General features: G+C 35.9%; 1 protein-coding gene across 1 annotated transcript in view; it reads right to left on the reverse strand.

Annotated features, from left to right (window-relative positions):
* The window catches only part of LOC124342055 (THO complex subunit 2-like), a 366,722-nt gene that overhangs the window by 293,111 nt on the left and 55,134 nt on the right, over positions 1–18,477 (reverse strand). The window lies entirely within an intron of this gene.

Consider the following 18,477-nt stretch of genomic DNA (forward strand, 5'->3'; position numbering starts at 1 on the left):
AAAGTGTCACATGTCTCTGTATTATCGTCTGCTGTAACAGCTATTGAAATTCTGTCAAAAAGTAACAAGAACTCCGTCTGATCAAATGCCTGAATCGATTGCAGCCAAATTTTCGGAAAAGATGTAAAAATGTGTAAGCTACCGATTACTGCCATTGAAATGCAATGAAATTTTTGATTACAATCAATAATTGCCAAAAACTAGTGCATCCATCTATGTAGTGTTACGATAACTGCAAAAAGCCATCTGTGTAGTGTTACGAGAACTGAGGGTGCCCATGTAAACCATACTGCAAACGAAACTTTGACCAGTAACCCTTCGGGTAACTTAAAAAGCGAATTTTGTGTTTGCTAAAACCTAGCATTCTATCTTAAGAACAGAGAACAAAGCTCACTAACTAGTTTTATGCAAATTTTCCGGAAGTGTGCCGGGAGTAGGCGATAGCGCCTTATCCATTAAGCTGCCGTCAAAATAAACCAAATATTCGTGACTCCGTGAAATTTGGGGTCGATTAGGTGTTATTTAAACGAAATCCAATTTTTGGCCAAAATCGAGAATTAGTTCAGGAAAATTCTCAAAACCGGAAGTACGCGTACGTAGGAAAAAAAACATGAACTTTGTTGGAATAGAAATTCGTACCTGAACCTGCCTGCCGAACAGAACACCCTTTACCGCTGCCAGCCTAGCCACAATCCTCAACAGCACTGAGTCTCCCTCTCTGATTCCTTTGTCTCCGGGAGGTCTTTCTCCTCCTCCCTTCTTTACTGGCTATGCTGCGTTGCCGCACTGTCCAGTTTGTTTATTTTACACTCAACAAACTTTACCACAAATTCGACGAGGATCACGAATATGTGGTTATTTTGTGCGTCGAATGCATATTTACTGAACTACTGACTACCGATAGATAGAGCGGATAGAGCCTGGGACATATCAAATAAATCTAACGAAAATGGAGTTACCTTGCTGGCTCCCTACCTGCTGTCACTCGCGAAAAATCCATGATATGAATGACATCAGCTTATATAGTTTAAATTTCTTTTCCCACTTGGCGTCCAGTGGCGGAAGTGGTGAAGTGATGTGGATGGGCAGTAGATGTTGGGCGGTCAATCAAATAATTGACGGATAGGTGGCTCGACGGGTAAAAACTGTTGGTCTCGCGAGATTTCACTCGCAGCTTTTGAACTGGCGTTTACTTTACAGGAGCGGGTAAATTTTCGGCTGTCGGCTGTTGCGCCAGCGTCATCTTCACCCGCAATGGCATCAGATTGACGATTTTCGGCAGACTGGCAGTCACCGAAAATGCCGTTGCCCCCTGCAATATATCAATAATATATTAAATTAATACGAAGGTTTCGAGTGAAGAGATATTATCGCATCACAATAACAACATCGCACGATTACCTTCCATCATATACGTATCTGTATTTGCACCGCTGAGAAAAACCAATTAGTAAAAAAAAAAGAAAATTTTTTGACATAACCAGCAAGAAGGGAAACAATCTAGTGGTAATTTGACTAGCACAATAGTTGAGTATCGCTGTGAGTGTTGTTACCGAATATCGAATATCAAAGCCCCAGGATTCACCATGCACCCCCCGATGCATGACTACCGGCTATCTCGCGGATCTGAATCTAGTATGAATATTCTCCCATAAGCACATGTCATTCAAGAGGTAATCTCCGTGCACAAAGACAACATTTGGGTAAAGACCGACGAGCCCGACCGACCCCGTTCCTTCCGTTCGATAAAAAATTCAAACAACCTTTTTTGAGTTTCCAAAACGCGCGAAACTATAAAAGATTATGGAAAATATGGATCAGAAATTTCAGTGATTATTGTAAGGGTTCTGAGATGCACCTTTCTATTTTGATCTGGGTCAAAGTTGATCCAAGTGCCTTTCTCTTTTGTGACCTGTTTTGACCTACCAATTTCCCTTTCTCTTGACCTATTATTTCTCACTTTCCCTTTACTTGTTTTTGGTATAAAACCCAACGCAGAGTCTCATTCTTTAGCTCAGTCTTTCTGGCTCATTCTGTAGTTCAAGTTGACTCTGGTTATGTAGACGAGATGAGGCCCCAGTCAGTATACTCTGGGATGCTATTCCTAGTCTATGTAGCTATTGGAAACTTACTATGTTCTATGTCTTTTTCTTCATTAAATGTATTGATTAAGATAGAAAAGCAAGCTTATCAGCTCGCCGCGAAGGGATAGTAGTAAGCCAGTTGAAAACTGTCTTAAATGAAAAATTCAGTGCCTATTGTTAAGTCGGACTTTTTGCTAAATGCCTTCCTAATTTTTCAGAATTTTTCTGTAAATTCTATGTTTTTTCTCTGAAATTTTCTGGAAAAAAATCCTATCGTGAAATTTTGATTTGTCTGAGTCATTGTTAACAAAGGGCATGGGTCAAAACAATATTTTTATTCAAAAAAAAAGTAAATCTATAATGAGATTTGAACCATGACCCTCTTCATTATCAAGCCAGCGCTATAACCAAAAATCTATTTTTCGTATTTTAATTCGATCCATTATCAAAGTAAATAAAATTATTTTTGTTCTGGCAGCACCGCATATTTTTTGTGTAATTTTTAAGACCAAAAAGTCCGAAATCTGTTGTGAATCTGTTATACACACTTTTCTTCACAGACTTTTTGTCTTAAAACGGGATTTTTCCGTCACTGTTCAATATCCTTGCAAGTTAATTACGTTTAGTTTGCTCAACTCATATTTTCCTATTTTTACACATAAAGTTCAGTGATTGAAATTTAAAAATAACCACCCTTTAGTTTAATAACTGCAAACTTAAATGCAAAACTGGTTGTTGCGTCATTGTTGGGGCATTACAGATTGCGTCATCACGGCGATGCTATGGACATCTAGTGGTGATTTATTTTTACCTAAAGTAAGAAAGTTGTAGTCACCTCCGCCAGATGTCACTAGTCGTAAAACAATCATTTTAGCAGTTTTTCATTAATTACGGGAGAACTAATTAAGCAAATGAAATTATTTTTGTTCTGGTCGCACCGCATATTTTTTGTAATTTTTAAGACGAAAAAGTCTGAAATCTGTCGTGTAACATCCGAGTTATGGAGAGGGACATACATACATACAGACAGACAAAGTGACATGGCTTTTTTTTCTGCGTATGCGATTAAGATAGAAAAGCAAGCTTATCAGCTCGCCGCGAAGGGATAGTCGTAAGCCAGTTGAAAACTGTCTAAAATGACAAAATCAGGGCCTATTGTTAAGTCAGACTTATTCACAATTCACGCTTTTTTTCACAGACTTGTTGGTCTTAAAACGGGATTTTTCCGTCACAGTTCAATATCCTTGCAAGTTATTTACGCTTAGTTTGCTCAACTCATATTTTCCCATTTTTACACATAAAGTTCAATAATTGAATTTAAAAATAACCATCTTTTTGTCAAATGACTGTAAAACATAAATGCAAATCTGGTTGTTGCGTCAAGGTTGGGTCATCAATTATTGCGTCATCACGGCGATGCTATGGACATCTGGTGATGATTTACTTTGACCTAAAGTGAAAAAGTTGTAGTCGCAACCGCCAGATGTCCCTAGTCGTTAAGTAATTATTTTAGCAGTTTTTCATTAATCACAGGAGAACTAATTAAGTAAATGAAATTTTTTTTGTTCTGGTCGCACCGCATATTTTTTGTGTAATTTTTAAGACTAAAAAGTCTGAAATCTGTCGTGAAACACCCGAGCTAAGGAGCGTTACATACACACATACAGACAGACAAAGTGACATGGTTTTTTTTTTCTGCGTATGCGATTAAGATAGAAAAGCAAGCTTATCAGCTCGCCGCGAAGGGATAGTCGTAGGCCAGTTGAAAACTGTCTTAATGATAAATTCAGGGCCTATTGTTTTCACATTCACAATTCACACTTTTCTTCACAGACTTTTTGGTCTTAAAACGGGATTTTTCATTCACAGTTCAATAACCTTGCAAGTTATTTACGTTTAGTTTGCTAAACTCATATGTTCCTACTAGTACTCTTGTGCCAGGTGTAAGCTAACAGAACGGAAACACGTGGATTCGTGTTTTTAGTGAGCAATTTGGACTTTTACTATTCCCGTCGTTCGACAATACTTCTAAAATAATCCTATAACTTATCCTAACCTAACAAACTAATTTTCACTGCTTCGCCGTGCTGATCCCGAAATTGATTTTCACGGTTTCGCCGTGATAATATCGAATGGGAATTGGTTAGGTTAGGTTATGGTTGGGTTAGGCTAGGTTAGGTTAGATTAGGTAAGGTTAGGTTAGGTAGTTATTTTTTCATTTGCAGAGTGGTCGATCTTACAATTTTTGGAGTTGCTTATTTTGTATTCAGAGTGATTGAAATATTTTTCAAACTTGAGCTTCATCTCATTCTCTATGAATCAGAAATAGGGGAGAGGAGGGCTAGTTGGCAGGTCACTTTTTGGGAATTTATTTCAATTTTTTGACCAAACGTTTTGCAAATTGAATGAATGAATCAGATTCAGATTTCAATTCTCTATGAATTGATCGTATTTGTTTACAATGTTCATTTACACGAAATTGTGAAATTGAGAAAAACTGAAAAAAAAGTCTGCCAACTTACCCCACCTACGGGGTAAGTTGGCGTTGTTGTAAGCTAACGTAACGAAAACATAAGAATTTGGTGCGTAAATGATTTTCCTAGGCAACATGGATTCGTGTTTTTCGTAAGCGATTTGGACTTTTACTTTTCCCGTCGTTTACTTCGAAAATATACCCATAACTTATATTAACCTAACCTTTTACCGATTTTCACGGCTCCGCCGTGCTGATTGCGAATTTGAATTTCACGGTTCCACCGTGATGATCCCGAATAAGAATTTCACGGCTTCGCCGTGATGATACAGAATGTGAATTTCCCGGCTTCACCGTGATGATCCTAAATTTTCTGTTCACGGCTTCGCCGTGATTGTTGTTCCGGAGCTACTACACTTGGTAACCTAACCTAATCTAACCTAACCTAACAATAGCATTACCTAACCTTACCTATCCTAACCAAAGTTAGTGGCAGTTATTTGTTTTTATTTATGGAGTGGTCAATGTTGCAACTTTTGGCGCGGGCTCCGCTCTTTAGCAGCGAGGATCTCCAGCGTGACTCGAGCCCGCGGGGGTGGGGGCCTCGGAGGGGAACCCCCGCGGCCGCGAGAGAGGATCGCGACATCCGTTCCGCTTCCGCTTGTATCGGAAAAGTTAGTGGCAGTTAGTTTTTTTTTTACAGAGTCGTCGATGTTGCAATTTTGGAATTGCTGAATATTTTTTATTTTGAATCATAGTGATTGAATTATTTCCGCCCCCCCCCCATTTTACATCTTGCCCGTAAATTTTATCCGACTTATCGTCTCCTTGTCATTCTCCTTTTGCCAGGTAAATTTCTTTTTACTATAGACAGTCCTATAGAACCATACGAAACAGGACTAATTTTATAAGCATTCAAAGGGGCCCTACTTCTCAGTCAAATAAGCGTAATACAATAGAAATGGAGCGGTTCAATTATTTTTATCACCATGACCCTTTATATACTTTTCCTAGCTCAAATCAACATGAGTGAATTTCACACATTGCCGTTTGGTTAATTATAAGTTAGATGGCCGATTCCCGTATTTATTATTTCATGAACATATTTCTCTTGGTTTTAACCATGAAGTTCATTTTTTACAAATGTCGTTTTCACAATTAACAACGTTTAAAAAAATTAACAAATTTCCGTGCTTGCTTGGCCATTTTTTTTATATTTTTCTCTCCTGTTGACATCTTGCCAGTCAATTTCATTGTTGCCTTGTTAGTTTTCTTCTTGCTAGACCTTTTTCGTTTTTTGGTCACCTTTTTCATTTATTCATTTTAAGTTGCGAAGATTTTTTAGTTACAATTGATTTTATTGATGTTTTATTTTGATTCAGAGTGATTTAAATTTTTTCCCCCTGTTGACATCTTGCCTGTCAAACTCATTGTCACCTTGTTGCCACTTGAGTTAATTTTCTTCTTGATAGGCTATTTCCGTTTTTTTATCACTTTTTTTATTTTATTCGTTTTAAGTTGTACAGACTTTTTTATTTGCAATTTATTTGAATTGCGTGATATCTTGATTAGCCTGTTCATTTCTTGTCCGTAGTTTATTTATTACCCAATTTTCGTTGCCTGCCCGTCGATTCGTCGCCTGATATTCTGTCTGCCCCTCGCTTAATATTAGTGTTAGAGGTATTCGTCTTTTCCCCGAAATTTTGGTCTGTGTTAGTCTCGGATGCGTAATCAAACAGTTTAGTTTAAGACTGATAGCTATTGTTGTCTTTTGATTAGTTACCCGTCACTCACGTTTTTCCGAGTAGCAATTGATTCAACTGCATTGTGTTTGACCATCAAATTCGTTTTCTTCTTTTTTTTTTCTTATACTTTAATTCTCCAGTTTTATTCATTTTAAGACTGGTATTGAATTGTTACTCGTCACTCACGTTTTTCCGAGTGGCAATTGAGTCAATTGCATTGTGTTTGACAGTGAATCAAATTCGTTTTCTTCTGTTTTTTATTTTTATTATTATCCGTTATTTCTAGGGTTTTTATAATTAATTATAGGTAACAATATTTTTCGCGATGAATTAGATATAGTAGCCATAGTATTAGACTCGACAAAGAAGACCCGCTTTTAACAAATTTAAGCGATTTTCTTTCTCCTTGAAAACGGGCCAGCGGGCCTATTCTCCTTTTTAATTCTAATTTCCATAAGAAACTTTGAATTTAATGCTGATTTAATTTCAACTTTTTCCTTATGAGGAAAGGAATTTCAAATTATTCTGTTTCTGCCACCCTTTACATACTTTGCCGTACCTCCAACCGTGGTGAGTTAAATTCACATACTGCCGTCTCGTTATTTATATTTTAGTAAACCGATTTTAGTCTTTATTATTTCTTAAACACATTTCCCTTAGCGTCAAATATGAAGTTCATTTTTTACAAACGTCATTTTCGCTTAACAACTATCGTAAGTAAAAAAACGAACGAATTTCCGTGTTCAACTTCGCTACATTTTCTTCCCTAGCTCGATCCCCCCCTTCAGCGACTCAGCCTCCCCTGCTGCAACTCGAGGATTTTCCCTTGAGGGTAAAGAACCCAAAACAGGTAGAAACTCCGGCGACCAATCAGCGCGTGAGCACATAGTAAACTCCTCCTCCCAAAACGCTTATTCTTTTATAGTATAGGATTTTTACACATAAAGTTCAATAATTGAATTTTAAACATAACCATCTTTTATTTTAATTACTGCAAAACTTAAATACAATTCTGGTTATTGCGTCATGGTTAGGTCATCAAAGATTGCGTCATCACAGCGATGCTATGGACATCTGGTGGTGATTTATTTGGGCGGCATATATTCGTAATATTATTTTACTCATGTTTAACCATACATTACGAATATATTTCAATAAAAAATATTTGACGAAAAGGATTGATTTTAAACTTAACACGTTTAGTAAATGACAAGCTTACACATGTAGTGGAAACTGGAATTTAAACCTAAGGTGAAAAAGTTGTAGTCGCCACCGCCAGATGTCACTAGTCGTAAAACCATTATTTTATCAGTTTTTCATAAATTACGGGAAAACTAATTAAATAAATGAAACAATTTTTGTTCTGGTCACGCCGCATATTTTTTGTGTAATTTTTAAGACCAAAAAGTCTGAATCTGTCGTGAAATACCCGAGCTATGGAGCGTTACATACAGATACACATACAGACAAAGTGACATGGCTTTTTTTTCTGCGTATACGATTAGACTTTTTGGTCTTAAAACGGGATTTTTCTGACACAGTTCAATATCCTTGCAAGTTATTTACGTTTGGTTTGATCAACTCATATTTTCCAATTTTTACACATAAAGTTCAATAATTGAATTTAAAAATAACCATCATTTAGTCAAATAACTACAAAACATAAATAACATCTGGTGGTGATTTGATGTGAAAGTGAAAAAGTTGTAGTCGCAACCGCCAGATGTCACTAATCGTTAAGCAATTATTTTAGCAGTTTTTCATTAATTACAGGAGAACTAATTAAGTAAATGACATTATTTTTGTTCTGGTCGCACCACATATTTTTTGTGTAATTTTTAAGACTAAAAAGTCTGAAATCTATCGTAAAACGTAAACCTTAAACGTAGCTTCGCCCTTCGGACTCGCAATTATCTATATATAATAAAACAACAAGCTTTTGTGGGAGGAGCCTGTGTCTGTGTCAACAATGTGTCAGATGCTAATTGTTGGGTCATCAAAGATTGCGTCAACACAGGCTCCTCCCCCAAAATGGGACATGCCCAAACATGCCCAAACAAATCACCACCAGATGTCGTCGCCGTGATGACGCAATCTTTGATGACCCAACAATTAGCATCACCACCAGATGTCTATAGCATCTCCGTGATGACGAAATCTTCAAGTACTGGGCAGATTTCCCACGAAAAAATCTATTACGGGCAGATCGTGCTACAGCTAGGAAAGCGAATAGCAAGAGTCCGACTTTACGCTAGACAAAAGTTCCCCGGATTTGAACGGGGCTCAGGTTACTCGTTCTTTTAAGAAAAAAATGACTAAAATCAATAATTGTTCGGTAACTTCAAACATTCCAATCACATCTATGTTAGCAGTTCAAATCTTGGATCATCTCAAACTTTTTATTATTTCAATCTTCAATTATATTTTATTGTTATTCTATTTATGTTAAAATATTTAGTATTCAATTTGAAATTCAGGTTTTCTCGTGTCATTTGCAAAAGTCAATAAGCGAGAAAACTAGAGGGAACTAGAGGGAAATGGAGAAATTTCTGTGGAGGAATACGTAGAACTAAATTTTACTGAAAGAAAAATTATTTGAATACGCTTCATAGCAGGTGAGGAATTCTAACACTGTGCGCTATTTGAGTGAAACAAAATATTTTTTAATACCTTTTTTAAAAAAGTACATTCCTTGGGTGTAATGGTTAGCGTTTCGGGTGAATCGAATAAGTTGTGCTGCTTGGAGTTGGAATTCTTCGAACGGCATACAAGAGTGTACCGATATGTTAAAGTTAATCATGCATGACCGGGGATTGTTTTTTTTAATTCAAAGATCTAATTAAAAAATATTATTCTTTTAAGAAAAAATGACTTAAATCAATAATTGTTCGGTAACTTCAAACATTCCAATCACATCTATGTTAGCAGTTCAAATCTTGGATCATCTCAAACTTTTTATTATTTCAATCTTCAATTATATTTTATTGTTATTCTATTTATGTTAAAATATTTAGTATTCAATTTGAAATTCAGGTTTTCTCGTGTCATTTGCAAAAGTCAATAAGCGAGAAAACTAGAGGGAACTAGAGGAAAATGGAGAAATTTCTGTGGAGGAATACGTAGAACTAAATTTTACTGAAAGACAAATTATTTGAATACGCTTCATAGCAGGTGAGGAATTCTAACACTGTGCGCTATTTGAGTGAAACAAAATATTTTTTAATACCTTTTTTAAAAAAGTACATTCCTTGGGTGTAATGGTTAGCGTTTCGGGTGAATCGAATAAGTTGTGCTGCTTGGAGTTGGAATTCTTCGAACGGCATACAAGAGTGTACCGATATGTTAAAGTTAATCATGCATGACCGGGGATTGTTTTTTGTAATTCAAAGATCTAATTAAAAAATATTATTCTTTTAAGAAAAAATGACTTAAATCAATAATTGTTCGGTAACTTCAAACATTCCAATCACATCTATGTTAGCAGTTCAAATCTTGGATCATCTCAAACTTTTTATTATTTCAATCTTCAATTATATTTTATTGTTATTCTATTTATGTTAAAATATTTAGTATTCAATTTGAAATTCAGGTTTTCTCGTGTCATTTGCAAAAGTCAATAAGCGAGAAAGCTAGAGGGAACTAGAGGAAAATGGAGACATTTCTGTGGAGGAATACTAATTCTGTACTAAATTTTACTGAAAGAAAAATTATTTGAATACGCTTGATAGCAGGTGAGGAATTCTAACACTGTGCGCAATTTGAGTGAAACAAAATATTTTTTAATACCTTTTATAGTACATTCCTTGGGTGTAATGGTTAGCGTTTCGGGTGAATCGAATAAGTTGTACTGCTTCGAGTTGGAATTCGTCGAACGGCATACAAGAGTGTACCGATATGTTAAAGTTAATCATGCATGACCGGGGATTGTTTTTTGTAATTCAAAGATCTAATTAAAAAATATTATTCTTTTAAGAAAAAATGACTTAAATCAATAATTGTTCGGTAACTTCAAACATTCCAATCACATCCATGTTAGCAGTTCAAATCTTGGATCATCTCAAACTTTTTATTATTTCAATCTTCACTTATATTTTATTGTTATTCTATTTATGTTAAAATATTTAGTATTCAATTTGAAATTCAGGTTTTCTCGTGTCATTTGCAAAAGTCAATAAGCGAGAAAGCTAGAGGGAACTAGAGGGAAATGGAGAAATTTATGTGGAGGAATACTAATTCTGTACTAAATTTTACTGAACGAAAAATTATTTGAATACGCTTCATAGCAGGTGAGGAATTCTAATACTGTGCGCAATTTGAGTGAAACAAAATATTTTTTAATACCTTTTATAGTACATTCCTTGGGTGTAATGGTTAGCGTTTCGGGTGAATCGAATAAGTTGTACTGCTTCGAGTTGGAATTCGTCGAACGGCATACAAGAGTGTACCGATATGTTAAAGTTAATCATGCATGACCGGGGATTGTTTTTTGTAATTCAAAGATCTAATTAAAAAATATTATTCTTTTAAGAAAAAATGACTTAAATCAATAATTGTTCGGTAACTTCAAACATTCCAATCACATCTATGTTAGCAGTTCAAATCTTGGATCATCTCAAACTTTTTATTATTTCAATCTTCAATTATATTTTATTGTTATTCTATTTATGTTAAAATATTTAGTATTCAATTTGAAATTCAGGTTTTCTCGTGTCATTTGCAAAAGTCAATAAGCGAGAAAGCTAGAGGGAACTAGAGGGAAATGGAGACATTTCTGTGGAGGAATACTAATTCTGTACTAAATTTTACTGAACGAAAAATTATTTGAATACGCTTCATAGCAGGTGAGGAATTCTAATACTGTGCGCAATTTGAGTGAAACAAAATATTTTTTAATACCTTTTATAGTACATTCCTTGGGTGTAATGGTTAGCGTTTCGGGTGAATCGAATAAGTTGTACTGCTTCGAGTTGGAATTCGTCGAACGGCATACAAGAGTGTACCGATATGTTAAAGTTAATCATGCATGACCGGGGATTGTTTTTTGTAATTCAAAGATCTAATTAAAAAATATTATTCTTTTAAGAAAAAATGACTTAAATCAATAATTGTTCGGTAACTTCAAACATTCCAATCACATCTATGTTAGCAGTTCAAATCTTGGATCATCTCAAACTTTTTATTATTTCAATCTTCAATTATATTTTATTGTTATTCTATTTATGTTAAAATATTTAGTATTCAATTTGAAATTCAGGTTTTCTCGTGTCATTTGCAAAAGTCAATAAGCGAGAAAGCTAGAGGGAACTAGAGGGAAATGGAGAAATTTATGTGGAGGAATACTAATTCTGTACTAAATTTTACTGAACGAAAAATTATTTGAATACGCTTCATAGCAGGTGAGGAATTCTAATACTGTGCGCAATTTGAGTGAAACAAAATATTTTTTAATACCTTTTATAGTACATTCCTTGGGTGTAATGGTTAGCGTTTCGGGTGAATCGAATAAGTTGTACTGCTTCGAGTTGGAATTCGTCGAACGGCATACAAGAGTGTACCGATATGTTAAAGTTAATCATGCATGACCGGGGATTGTTTTTTGTAATTCAAAGATCTAATTAAAAAATATTATTCTTTTAAGAAAAAATGACTTAAATCAATAATTGTTCGGTAACTTCAAACATTCCAATCACATCTATGTTAGCAGTTCAAATCTTGGATCATCTCAAACTTTTTATTATTTCAATCTTCAATTATATTTTATTGTTATTCTATTTATGTTAAAATATTTAGTATTCAATTTGAAATTCAGGTTTTCTCGTGTCATTTGCAAAAGTCAATAAGCGAGAAAGCTAGAGGGAACTAGAGGGAAATGGAGACATTTCTGTGGAGGAATACTAATTCTGTACTAAATTTTACTGAACGAAAAATTATTTGAATACGCTTCATAGCAGGTGAGGAATTCTAATACTGTGCGCAATTTGAGTGAAACAAAATATTTTTTAATACCTTTTATAGTACATTCCTTGGGTGTAATGGTTAGCGTTTCGGGTGAATCGAATAAGTTGTACTGCTTCGAGTTGGAATTCGTCGAACGGCATACAAGAGTGTACCGATATGTTAAAGTTAATCATGCATGACCGGGGATTGTTTTTTGTAATTCAAAGATCTAATTAAAAAATATTATTCTTTTAAGAAAAAATGACTTAAATCAATAATTGTTCGGTAACTTCAAACATTCCAATCACATCTATGTTAGCAGTTCAAATCTTGGATCATCTCAAACTTTTTATTATTTCAATCTTCAATTATATTTTATTGTTATTCTATTTATGTTAAAATATTTAGTATTCAATTTGAAATTCAGGTTTTCTCGTGTCATTTGCAAAAGTCAATAAGCGAGAAAGCTAGAGGGAACTAGAGGGAAATGGAGAAATTTATGTGGAGGAATACTAATTCTGTACTAAATTTTACTGAACGAAAAATTATTTGAATACGCTTCATAGCAGGTGAGGAATTCTAATACTGTGCGCAATTTGAGTGAAACAAAATATTTTTTAATACCTTTTATAGTACATTCCTTGGGTGTAATGGTTAGCGTTTCGGGTGAATCGAATAAGTTGTACTGCTTCGAGTTGGAATTCGTCGAACGGCATACAAGAGTGTACCGATATGTTAAAGTTAATCATGCATGACCGGGGATTGTTTTTTGTAATTCAAAGATCTAATTAAAAAATATTATTCTTTTAAGAAAAAATGACTTAAATCAATAATTGTTCGGTAACTTCAAACATTCCAATCACATCTATGTTAGCAGTTCAAATCTTGGATCATCTCAAACTTTTTATTATTTCAATCTTCAATTATATTTTATTGTTATTCTATTTATGTTAAAATATTTAGTATTCAATTTGAAATTCAGGTTTTCTCGTGTCATTTGCAAAAGTCAATAAGCGAGAAAGCTAGAGGGAACTAGAGGGAAATGGAGACATTTCTGTGGAGGAATACTAATTCTGTACTAAATTTTACTGAAAGAAAAATTATTTGAATACGCTTCATAGCAGGTGAGGAATTCTAACACTGTGCGCAATTTGAGTGAAACAAAATTGTAGAGATCTTTCTTGTAATACCATGTATTCTTCCACAGCACACATACAATATACGAGTACACAATATAAAGTATGAGAAGGGTGATCTTACTTCTGGAGCTGGAGCTGGAGCTTGAAGGAGAGCTGAGAGAACTCTGCCTTCAAGTACCAAAACCACGAGTATTTATACTCGAATAGGGGAAGGGAAACATACGTGAACATCCCAATTAAATCTGGGCGTGGATGGTTCCGGTCTCTCGTTTAAAGGAGGGCAGACAAGAAGGAGTTAGAACCTGTTCTTGTCTTTCCAGTTTACTCGTCAATTTACATGTATGAGCTGTGTATGCTCATTACATTCCTCCCCCCTTACAAAGGAAAGAATTAGTCCTCTAATTGTTAACAAACATATTTCCAACACCGAAATAAGAAAATATAGAAAATATTGTTTACATGTCGCTATATGCCTTTAGGCTTAACTATCCATCACCATATAGACGTGTGTCCTTCCCTCTCACTGGAAAGAATTCGTCCACGAATGTCAATCAAAAACGTTATCAAATAACACCAACAAAAGAAACGGAAAACACACAAAAATGGAACTGAATACATGCAACTAGTTCTACAACAAGTTTATACGATGAAAATTTATATTTTTCGGAGTGACGAAAATCAGCCAGATCGTGGAAAATTTCAGTTTTTGTCGATCGTCCTCTTCTTCAAGATGTGCTCTGCCGTTACGCCCTTTGTGATGTCTCCAAACGTGATTTTCGAAAGGAGGCTGCAAGTTGATAATGGGTTGTTCGTTTTTCTGTCAGCGACGGAAAACGAGAACTATTGGTGCAAGCTGACGGAACGACACTTGTCGCTATTTCTTCAAGGGTTTGAAGACGTTGATCCAGGGGTGTTATATCCGGCGTGTCGGCACTACTTTTCTCGTATACACTCCTTGGATTATTATTATGAGTAGGTTATATATTTTTTTTAGTTAGTTATTAGTTTTATGGTTATTTCATGTTCGGTGTTTTATTTTTTTTTTTTTATTTTTTTTTTTTTTTTGTTTATATTTATTTATTTTTTATTATATATATCAGACGCTATCCCGGGTATGCGGTTTATCGCAACTTGTATCCATTTAGTTGTGCAAGGCTACTGTTTTGGATGGAGACAGGTATCGATATCTGTTATCCACGGGACAGACAAGCCGACTTGTATCTAGAAAAACTCTTTCTTCCTGCCCAAGAGTTGTTAGAAATCCGGCGACTACACTGGATTCTGGAGGATTATTTCCGCGATCTGTGTTAGTTTGCATAGTTGATTCTATTTGTAGTATTGGTTAGTTGTTCGAAACCCTTTATGTTGGTCATCCTTTTTCCTGGTGCAAGAAATAAACAGTTTTTTTTTTCAATTGTTATTGAAGTGTGTTTTGTGGTTTGTGTTTTTTTTTTTTTTTTTTTTAAGGCTTATCTTTTCATTATTTGGATTTAGAAGATAGATCCAAAGGGCTAACTTGGGGCGGGGCTACTGGAATTAGATGGGGCATTTTAGTTGGGATTGGTGTTCTAGATGTGGTAGGTTTTTTAGATGTTGTTGGTATTTTAAATGTAGTTGCCGTGGCTGTACCTTGTAGGCTATTCATTAACTTTTCTTTGTAGTCTTGGTATGCTTTCGTGATATTAGACCTTTCCCATAGATATATCTCGTAGAGGTCACGTCTATACCAGGCGCGGTTACAGAATACTATTTTCCTTGTATAAGCGGCGTTTAACAATGTTACATGTAGTTGAAATTCCCTCGGGCTGGTTATAACATATACAATTTTAGGCGCTCGTTCTTGCAAATCTGGTTTATTATATTTGTTCGGTATAGGTGCCTCTATAGGCATTGCTTCAGAAAGTAAAACTTCTCTAGGAAAACCGGCGGCTTCCAGGTACATGAACGAATTGGTTCTTTTGTCTGAGGGGTCGTAGAGAGGAAATCCTTCTATTTCTCGTCGTAATGGTTGTTGAGCAGTTTGTGTGTGTTCGGCCCTCAGGAGCGTTCTCATCAACGCGCTGGAGTCTTTTATGAGTGTCAAGCATAGTTGTTTCGATGCGGAGGCGGCAGTTTCTGATGTTGACTTTCTCTTTTCTGCCATGCTATCTCCATCTGTAATCCTCATGCCATATCGTAGAAAAAGGTTTTTAATGTCGCAGTTGGTTATGTACTCGAACGCGAAGACTCCTGTTTTGTCTTCCTTATTGTCGCGTGCTCCGTGATGTAAGAAGATTTCGACGATTTCTACTCTGGATCCCATGACGGCTATGTGTAAAGCCGTCCTTTGTTCGTGCTTAGATATCATGTGGATATCTATTTTGTAGCGTGGGTCACACGCCAGTTTTGCTATTTTGACGTTATTGTATCTTGCCGCATAATGAAACACACTTTCGTTATTAATTGATGGTAAATGTTCTTTCACTTGCCGCCATAGCGATACAAGCACATCCTGGTTGTTGTAGGCCACTGCGGTTAATAAAGGGGTCTCACCAAGCTCGTTATATGCCAATAAATCAGCACCATACGATGCTGCAATGTTAAACAACAGCGTGTCATTTTTCTCCACTGCATGGTGTAATATGGTGCGATTATTCTCCCTGATGTTCACATCAGCACCATAGAAAAGTAGTAGGTCGGTTATGTCATATCGATTTTGTAAAACACTTCCATGGAGTAGTGTTTTACCATCATCAAAAATGATGTTTAAAAAATTTTGTGCGCCCCTTGGTCTTGGGAACGCTATTTTTCCTCGCAAGAATTCACGTAGATACTCCCGTGGGGCATTCAATAATGAATATGCGATAGTATTCGTCTGTAATTCCCTGATCGCAACAATTTCTTCCCGTATTTGTTGGGATCGTCCCGAAGTGTTAGCAGCGAAAGTTTTTAACTTACAATTCATGCAAGAGGTCCTGTTTCTTATAGTTGGAAATTGTTCGGTTGATGGTGATTCCAGCGTATGTTCTTTTGTTGTACTGTCATCTATCGTTTCCTCCAGATCTATTGTAATTGGGGAATCCACTGCTTCGTCGATTGATAGTTCGGGTGGGCTACTAGGTGAGTCGATAGCTAATGGATCGGGTGTCACAATGATGAGTTCCTCTGTTGTATCACTTCTCGAATCATCGTCGACATCACATTGGGTTGGTTTAGTTGATTCTTTTGGATCCATGCTGAATCGCAGTGAAAGAAGTATATTATTGTTCACGTAGTAGTTGTAGCTTTGTATGTCGTTGTAGGGCAACTGAGGGATAATGGTGGCTAGGTGGGGTTGCTTTATAGAATTATGTTAGCCAAGTCTTTGCTAAGCAAACGTTTGTTTCTACTCAAATCCAGGTGGAATAAATGGGTTGACCTCGTTTTATAGTAGGTTGAAGTATATATTGTTAGTGTAAGTTATTCATGTTAATTTCGTTTTTGGTTTATGTGTTCTACTCGACCTTATCATTTTTGTTTTTAAATATTTAATATCCCCTCAAGGTTAGTGTCGGTTATCTATAGATCCTTGAATTTTTTTGTGTTTGTAAATCTTTTCTTCCCGACCATAATTGGTCTGTCTTTGTGTTACCGATCGTACTCGCACTCACAGTGATGTGTCAGAATAGTTGATTGGGTTATTTTTTTTTAAATGTTTGAGTGGCAGTAGTATTATGGAAATAAACAATTCTATTCTAGTCTGTGTTTTTTTTTTTTTTTAAGTATATCTGTTTCGGGTTATCTTATTAAAAAGTTTTTGGAATGGCGCCCGAGTCTTGTTCCATGTTGCAAGTGCACAGATCTTCCCATACCATGCCATATCCAGCTACATAGCTGCAGGTGGTGTGAGAACCAGTGCAACTTGGTTTACTGTCACCCTTGGCGGGGCTTGAATGATGATTGAATTTAGGTATAAATTGGCAAAGTCGATTAGCAAGTGAAGGATACATTTTTCCTGTCGGGTTATCTTTTGTTTGAAATTGGGGGTCTGATTCTGAAACTTCTTGGTGTAAATTCGGGGCACTCGGTCGAATGTTATGCCTAGCATCTTCTAGTGGTAGTGGGGCATATTCTCGAATAAACGAAGGTTCGTTGATTGTTGTCGGGCTGTAAACTGGTTCTGGATTTGGATGCAACATCTCCTGCATTTCTTCCTCTATTTGTTCCTGTGTGTTAAGATTCTCGTTTCTCTGTCTGCTTGTTCTTGTATGTCGGATATGTGTCATTATTTTACACGCAAAAAGAAGTCTTATGCAGATGATAAACAAAAATAAATCCAATGGTACAAAGTCCCATTATTTTCAGCGTATCCATCCAAGAGAACATGGAAGCGATTGTGTTGTCCTGCTCTTCTGTTACTATAATATTTGATAACGCTGTGGATTCAGTCTCATGGAGGCGTCCAACTAAATCATTTAAAATGTTCAGTTGTTCCATCTCCATTACGTTGTGCGCAGGATGAGCTTTTAAAGCGTAATCAAAGTCATTCAGCTTAAGTTCTTCAAATTCAGCAATGAGTTCTAAGTGTGTAGTATGAATGGTTGGCTTTTGTTTAATCCATTCTCCACTGCTTCCATTATGTTCCCATGCGAACGGGTTTCCGTTCAAATTTACATAATGCGTCTTCCAAAAACAATCAGAGTATGGATGGATGGACCACCCGTCCATACCTACAGTAAAGTTATTTTCGGCATATGTAAAGAAAGGTTGGAAACCGCACGAGGTTTCTATAGCAGTGAGTGAAACAGTCTTAACCGCACACTGTTGTAGGATCATAGTTTGTCCAATCCCTTGTATTCGGCTACAAATGGGTAAACCCAATGTTGAAGCAGCCAATATGCCGTTGGTTTGTGATAGTATTATTGCCTGATTACGTTTCATGCTCGAAACCTGACAATACATATCGCGTATTTCTTTTGCCAATCTATTTTCGTGTTCTATTTCAACACTAATTTTATATTGCTCGTGCATTTTACCGATTTGAAACTGGACGAAACTATTGAATTCTTGAATATTTTTTGGTAAGTCTGTGTCAGGGCCGTCAGACTGCGTAGTTATATCTTCGTTATTCACGGATTTGG

The sequence above is a fragment of the Daphnia pulicaria genome, chromosome 6 (genome assembly GCF_021234035.1).
Source record: "Daphnia pulicaria isolate SC F1-1A chromosome 6, SC_F0-13Bv2, whole genome shotgun sequence".
NCBI lineage: Eukaryota > Metazoa > Arthropoda > Branchiopoda > Diplostraca > Daphniidae > Daphnia > Daphnia pulicaria.